The 7611-nt window shown below is 37.2% G+C and overlaps 1 long non-coding RNA gene across 1 annotated transcript in view; it reads left to right on the top strand.

Annotated features, from left to right (window-relative positions):
- The window catches only part of LOC106937379 (uncharacterized), a 5968-nt gene extending 5606 nt beyond the window's left edge, over nt 1-362 (top strand). The window contains exon 2 of the long non-coding RNA XR_001422380.1: nt 85-362. This is a non-coding gene — a long non-coding RNA (uncharacterized LOC106937379). The remainder of the gene's footprint in view (nt 1-84) is intronic.
- Nucleotides 363-7611: the final 7249 nt, after the last annotated feature.

Below are 7611 nucleotides of genomic sequence, written 5' to 3'. Positions count from 1 at the left end.
AAAAGTCAAATTCTAGTTAATGCAAAAGTGAGTGTGTTGAACTGCAGGAACCAAACTCACTGCCTTTAGCTCCCATCTTCACAGATCCTCAAATCAACATGACGCAGGAGTCAAAACACCCAAAGACGACTGGTTCTACTGTCTGTGTGAAGAATGACCTCCTCTGTTTGTCTACAAGCTATTTACTTGACCTAAAATGGAAAATGTCAAAAGGTCAAGGAAAAACTGGAGGAAGAAATGACGAGGACTTAACTACACAACAAAGAAAATCCTGCTGCTCTGCAGTGGTAATGGCTCTGTTGGAGAGAAATGTTTCTAAAAATGAGCAACAGAAGAAAAAAAAATAAAATATTAGTTCCTAACGTTTGTACTTTTTTCATTTCACGCTGGCAGCATAAACTGTGCAATCAAGTGAAAGTATGACTTCATTACCTGGCTGATAAAAGGTAAAGAAAAAGGAAATAATAAATATATTGGAGCAATATGCGACGTTTTATAGACGCCCACCTTTCTGGGCTTCTGATGGGTTAAATGAAAAACGGTTAGTGAAATAAAAATCATGCAGCTCTGCTGTTTTAAGGCAGAGTATCCCATCCTAAAGGAGTTAGTAATCTTACTTTGGATGCGTTTAGAGTATTTATAGTCCTGTGACATGTTCAAGTCCCTCTACTGGAATTCCTCCGAAACAAAAACAATAACTCAGATCCACATGAAGTTCACTTTACTCAAACTCTACTCCGTTTGAAAATCTGGTTCGTTTGAGGAAGTGTGAATGTGTAGTCAAACTCTGATGTGAACCAAAATGCATTATTAAACGCCAAGCAGACTGGAGAACGCTTCAAAAGCAGGAAGAGAACAATACCAGAGGGCATTCTGGGTAAATGCAACCAAAACAAAGTCTAGTGTTAGTGGGAAAAATGGCTTGTGGTCTTTTACCAAAGACAAAAGAGAAATCCTGTAATCTGAACCTACAAAACCATCATTAACATTGATTATGATGTTTTTGTAGACAAAATTGCTTTTCAAAATATATTAATAATCAGAATGGAAATTATCAAGTTCATTTTATTTTATCACCCAATTAATTGATCATTTTCTTACTGTGGCAGACTTGCACACTGTCACATATAAGAGCAATTTATAAACACTAATTAAGCTACAAATCTCTTTGGACTGTGGGAGGAAGTCGGGGTACCCAGAGAGAACCCACATACGAACAGGAATAGCAAACTGAAGAGACCCCGGGCTGGGATTCGATCCCTTTTTCCATGCATGACTGCTCTCAGGGTCCATCCTCCCACATTTACAAAAATGTGACTGTAAAGAAATTAGTCTCTGTAAATTGTATTTTAGGTATAACTGTGTGGAACAGATTGTGTTGGTCGGTCACATAAAATCCCAATAAAATTCATAGAAATTAAATTGTGACAAAGTTGCAGGGGGTGAATATTTGTGTGAGTCACTGTATACTGCCCGACTGTACAGGTGACCATCTGCATTAAGTCCACACAATATGTACTTGCCCTCCTGTCACCAAAGGACTTTCTTTTGATACAAAAAAGGAGTAATTTACAATCAATGGCTGTCAATACCTGCCAGAGTTTGATTAATCGCAGCCTTCAGGACATTAGTGGACGCCTCACCGGGAATTCTCCGTTCCTGTTGATTCCAGAGGTGCTGTATTTTCCAGCTGCTGTGACAATCCTGGAAACAATGAGCTGACATTCACCTCCCTAATTGGCTATTAGGCCTAACAGGGTTTGAAGGGCTGAAAACAGTTCATCCTCTCACATCACGTCCGACCTCTGATAGCTCGGCTCATCGTCACACTCCCTGGCCGCTTCACTCACGCTGAGGAATAATTGGATAGTAAGTGGGGAAAACCTGTCAAATCCTGGGTGTGTTTACCTCTTTCTGTGTATCTGCAGCCGGACGAAGTATTTGATTCATTCACTACCTGACAGAAAAAAAAATCAACAGCTAATAAATTATCTGCTGCTTTTTTCGGTTTTGTGTTTTCAAACTAAATCTCTCTGAGTAATTAACTTTGACCACACTGATGGAATAAATGAAGATAATTATTAGTTGCTATGTTGTCAAATTCCTCTGTCAAAATATTTACCCAGGCTAAAAGTGATAATTATTAATAATCTGACAATATTATGTTGCTGAAGTCTTCATACTTCTCAAACCTTTTACCACTTGCTCTCTCCCATCTTTTTTATTTTGCCCCTGTACGTTTTTTTTATTTTAGTGATCTGGGGCGGGGGGAACCATTCTTAAAAATTTCTTCTTGAAAAATTCTTAAGTCAGTAACTAAAACTTAAACACAGATGTCAAATTTTATTCAATTGAAAGTTTACAAAACACCCAAGTCAGTTTGTGCTTTAGGATTTGATCATAGAATCAAGGAGAAGCCAAATGTGCGAAGCGTTTTAAGGCACTAATGGAAAAATTAGCTCCACTATTAGCGTATTGGTGGAAATGTGCCCAGCCCTTTCGTTTTGAGTCAGTTTTGGGTTTTTGGTTTTTACTCTTTAGTCTTTTTTAAATGTGATATTTTTCCAACCAAGTTTCTCTAGATCTCTGTGTACTCATTCTGTATTTATTAATTCTAGTCAGATTTTGACTTGTAACACGTTTTGAAAGCCATGTATTTTTTTCCTCTTCTTCTTCACAGTTAGGATGAACTTTGAGTAGGACTACCACATAACATTTCAACAAAATCCAGTCATGTTTGTTGTTGTAAAGACACAGTACATGAAAAAAAAAGATGAAGTATGGACATTTTTCGCAGATGCTGCATCTGATGTGGTTCTGTGTGATTTTAGGGTTAGTTGTTGTTGCTGTCAAGTCAAATTCACTTTAAACAAGCAAGATTTTCTCTCCTGCTTCTCAGACAGCAAAGGTCACAGAGGCACATCAAAGCTGGAGAAAATCAAACACAAGATAGGTGTTGATGGAAGCAGAGTACACTAGTGTTTTCATGGTCGAATTCACTGAAAGCTCATATCTAAAATGTAGGACCTGATGCACACAGGCCCTCGGTTCAGGCTGGACAGAATGTAAACTCCCAGGTCCGAACATCAGTCAGCTCTTCCATGTCTGCCGGTGCTGAGCGGAGAAGTTCGGCCTTCGTTCGGGGACGCACCAGAAACTGGGCTGTCACTGCTTCTTAAAACGACCGACCACATTAATCTGAGGTTCATTCTGCACAACATAAAGCATTAGTTCTGCTACTGTTTCTGTTTCCTTCCGCGGAAACCAAAAATGACTGCAGCCAGGTTTAATTACAGGCTTATTAAGTGAGTGGTCCTTTGAGGAGGAAAGTTGTGGGCTGGGGACAAACAGATGTTCCAGCTAATGAGTAAAATTATGAATCACTTTACATGCTGCAAAATAAGCTAACCATAGATAATTCTGGTTCCTAAACACATCTGACTCTCTGGAGCCATGGTTTGAAACTTCTCCAGTTCGGTTCTCTGCAGATTATCTTTAAGACGGTGACTGAAACAGAACTGAGCCAAGGTTAAGTTTTATTCTCACAAAGATTTAATCTCATTTTTAAGGCTTTGCATAATCCATACTCAACAAGTAATAATTAAACGATAAGGTGGACTGCCCTCACATCTAATTGCCATTATGCAAAAATTTCATACTTCAGAAGGTTCTTGTATGGAAGTTCAATATTTCATCATTAACAGTAAAGTGTTGACAGAGCACTCTGAATATTATAATACAGGTTTTAAGTTTCTACAATGCAGAGAAGGGTTGTGACTCATTGCTCTGGAGATGAAAGTAAGCATGAACAAAAGGTCATGGGTGTGCAGCTGCTTTGGTGCACTGAGCTGTGGGAATATGTTTGAAGATGCATACCTGTAAATCTGAAGGCATGCTCTGCTGAGCATCTCACTCTATCTGCTGGCAACTTAACAAAACAAACCCCTGAGCTTCAGCATGTTGATACATGTTCCTGTGCTGCGGTCATTTGAAAACCTTTGGATATTTGACATAATTTGCAAAAAGAATCATTTAACTTGACTGGTGTTGTCTAACGCTGCTTTGAGTGAGATTCGTCCCGCTGCTGTGCTGGGGAGGCGGCAGCTCTGCGGGGGTGGCAGCATGGATCAACAACAAGCTGGACAGCCTGAAGGCATCAACAAACGGGAGGATGAGGAATAGACATCTTGAGCAACATGTCCCACCTCCTCTGTGGTGGGCTGAGAGCTGCAGACCATCTCCAGCCTCTGCTGCTGCATCACAGGACGGCGTGCTGCAGTTCAGGTTACGTAATGGTGAAATCATTTTCTCTTGAGCCATAGCTGCGGCATGTATTAAATATCATGTTTGATCCAGAGTTTTTAACTTCTGTTCAGTCATCCATCCTTTGATCTTCTATCCTGTGTCACATTTGAGAGGAGAAGTGTGGCCTGGACAGGTCACAGGTCTGTCGCCATGGTAACAGAGACAACATTTCAATCTGCATGACAGCATGGTGAGAGCATGCAAACCCTGAACAGCCAGAGGAGCAAGCCATGTGACAACGTATCCATAGACAACAAAGGTCAGTTTATTGAACACATTTAATATGAGAAATGATCAAAACCAGCAAACAAAGCAAGAGAGATTTAAAACACTTTGCAGCAATAAAATCACATAAAATAAGAGAAATGTATTTAAAAAATGAGGAAAATAAATACAATTGAGGCTTCCAGATCCACATTGTGTATGTACCTATTTCACAGAGTCCTCTTAATAAGTTTAAATCATGTTTTTAATGCAAAGACAGCATGAAATCCTGGTTTTAGCACTTCATCTACCTTTTTATTTTTTATATGACACTTCTATGGTCTATTATTGAATGGATAAACAATGCAATCACCTTTTTGTCTTTTGTCAATCGATCATATAACACAAAGTAAAAAATAAAACATAAAACTCTAAGTTGATTCTATGATCTCTATTTGTTTAACGCATGAAGACATTGTATGCATTTCTGTTTTTAGGAACTGAATGAGAAATATTTTCTACATAAATAAAATTGCATTTGTTGGTTTACCATTTAAAGTCATAGGAGCAATTATATAAATTGCTTATATAATTATATAAATAATCATATTATTTATATAATTATTTATAATTATATAAATAATCATATTGATATAATTATATAAATATTTAATTATATAAATTGTTTCATAGGAGCAATTATATAAATTGCTCCTATGAAGGGAGGCAGTTTCTAGTACTAGTAATTTGTTACATTTACTCAGTTATATTTGAGTAACATTTAGTGAAAAATTTAGTTTTAGGAGAATTTTGACTGCAGCTTACTTTTTACTTATACTTGAATGAAGATTAATTTGTGATTATGGTAATTATGTTATTTATTTGCATAGTTTTTGTTTTGTACTGAAGCATATTTTTTTTTCTTTTCTAAATCTACCAAGTTTTTACCAAAGTTTTCCCATAAGTCAGTTTTTCTATAATACTGTCCTATCTTATTTAGTAACCTTAAATAAATTTTCACCTTATTTAAATAAAAAAAGGAAGTCCAGTTAAAACAGGCTATATTTTTTCAGTTTTGCTGATTTTAATAAACAGCGCCTGTAGCTTCTGACCTGCTCACCTCCCCAAACACTCACACTCTGCAGTTTGTGATTCAAACATCATCTGGAACTTTTGAAGCTCACTTTTAATAACAAAAGTGCTTTGATCACTTAACAAGCTGGACCATTCTTTAAGAGTCAGCTGTGTCAAAGGATCAGTGAAGGAGTCTATTTATTGAGTCAAAGGCCCTCTTCAAACTGAAGTTTTCTGCCCTTCTGTCTGCACCTTTTAATCAAGACTTCACTCCAGAGACGCCTCGTCTTCTCTTCAAAAAGCTAAGTAAGGCTTTACTTAAACGCTTTAATGCTTTCTGTATTTGTGTGCTTGCTGCTGCCATCTTATTGATCATTAGAGATGCTGTTTGTCTCTTGGATGTTAATTTCTGTTTGGATGCTGCTGCTTTTTGTGGTTTTATATCAATATTAACTATGCATGAATCTACATTGCTGGTGGTTATTGCTTATTGGTGTTTTGCAGGTATATCATGAAGCTGTGTTTGTTTCTGAGAGAACACATAGGCATATAGTGCTGTGGGTATTTCTGCTTTTGCAATCTTCTCTTAAATTAGAGCCTCTGGTTTGTTGGGCTGGTTTCATTGTGAGTTTAGATCTCTGAGGTTATTATTGTGCTGCATATTGGATGTAAACATGCATTGTCTCCTACACAAAGCAATGCATGTGCAGTTATTGGTATTTTTTTTATTGAGATATTACTTTCCTGGGAGTCCTCTGGTGCACAAGACTGGTGTTCATGTTTGGATTTTTACCACCCAGTTTATATTACAGTTAGAAAAAATACCTCAAAGCAATATGACAGCTATCTGTACCGTTCTGCATATCATAATTGAATCTAAAATGGAAAGCTGCTGATGTTTCCTCACTGCTTTTTACCAAGAAACCAAACTACCACATTCTGCTGACCATCTTCCTGTAATCTTCCATATCATTCATGTGAGGGTTGTTTTTCTTCTCTGTGTTTTTTGGTTCCTGGGGAAATCTATAATTATTCAGTGCGTGAATTTTCCTGCTGCATTTTAGGTGGGTTGCTACATTTAGATTAGTTTAAACAATTCTACTGGGGAATGTTGGGAAGCCGCTGCATGTTTGGTTGTTTTTTGTGGGATGTGCAGCTTTTTTAAAAATCTTTTTTTGTTGTTGTTGTTTTTAGTTTCAATTACTAAATCATTTCAAAATAAAAGTTGGGTGCAAGTAGATGCCCATTCTAAAATGCTCAAACTCAACAGTTGCTTTTAGAGAAACAAACACAGAATACAACTTTGAAAAAAATATCCATGAAGTTTCAAGTGTGTCTATGCATTCCTCAGGTTATTAATATGTAAAATCTGCTGCTATGTTCTTGACGAGTTTTGGCCAGAACCAAAAAAACACATTTAACTAAAGAACACAGTTTGAACCAAACTGTTCCATGCAGTAACATTACTTTTGCTTGAACCCAGTCTTCTTGGTTTCATTCAGTGGAGTCTGGTTGGTATCTTGACTTTTCCATTTGCTTCTCAGAGAGCCTGCATATTTCCTCACAGTCTGCCGAACCGTTGAACCATTCCCTTTGATCAGAATATGCTGTTAGATCTGTCTGCTGTTATAATCGAACTGAAGACCACTCACTGGCAGAATGGTTTGTAGAACCGTAAAGCCTCTGAATATGCAGATTAAAAGCGATCCTCTCTGGGTTGCTCTTTAAATTAGGTGTTATGAGTTATATTTATAAAAAAAAGAACAATAAAATATAAACAATATGGATTTTTTAACACCTCCCTCCAAATGCCTTCAATATGCAGTTTGTCAGCTTAAATGTCCAATGTCCATTTTGTACATTTTAACTTCAAAATGATCAGGGTTTTATTTATTATTTTTTCCTTTATTTACTTCACTCGTATCCTTGTTTTGCCCATTGTCTTGTCTGAATGTTGCCACCTTCCCTACTGTGTCCATTCCTCTTTTTTGTTTTAGAAACGGTGGAGTACTCCCTATTTAACCCAGA

Source organism: Poecilia latipinna, unplaced genomic scaffold (assembly GCF_001443285.1).
Source record: "Poecilia latipinna isolate Pla-1442-1.1 unplaced genomic scaffold, P_latipinna-1.0 Scaffold2330, whole genome shotgun sequence".
NCBI classification, from domain to species: domain Eukaryota; kingdom Metazoa; phylum Chordata; class Actinopteri; order Cyprinodontiformes; family Poeciliidae; genus Poecilia; species Poecilia latipinna.
The sequence above is the reverse complement of the archived record's forward strand: the minus strand, read 5'-3'. Positions and strand labels throughout refer to the sequence as shown.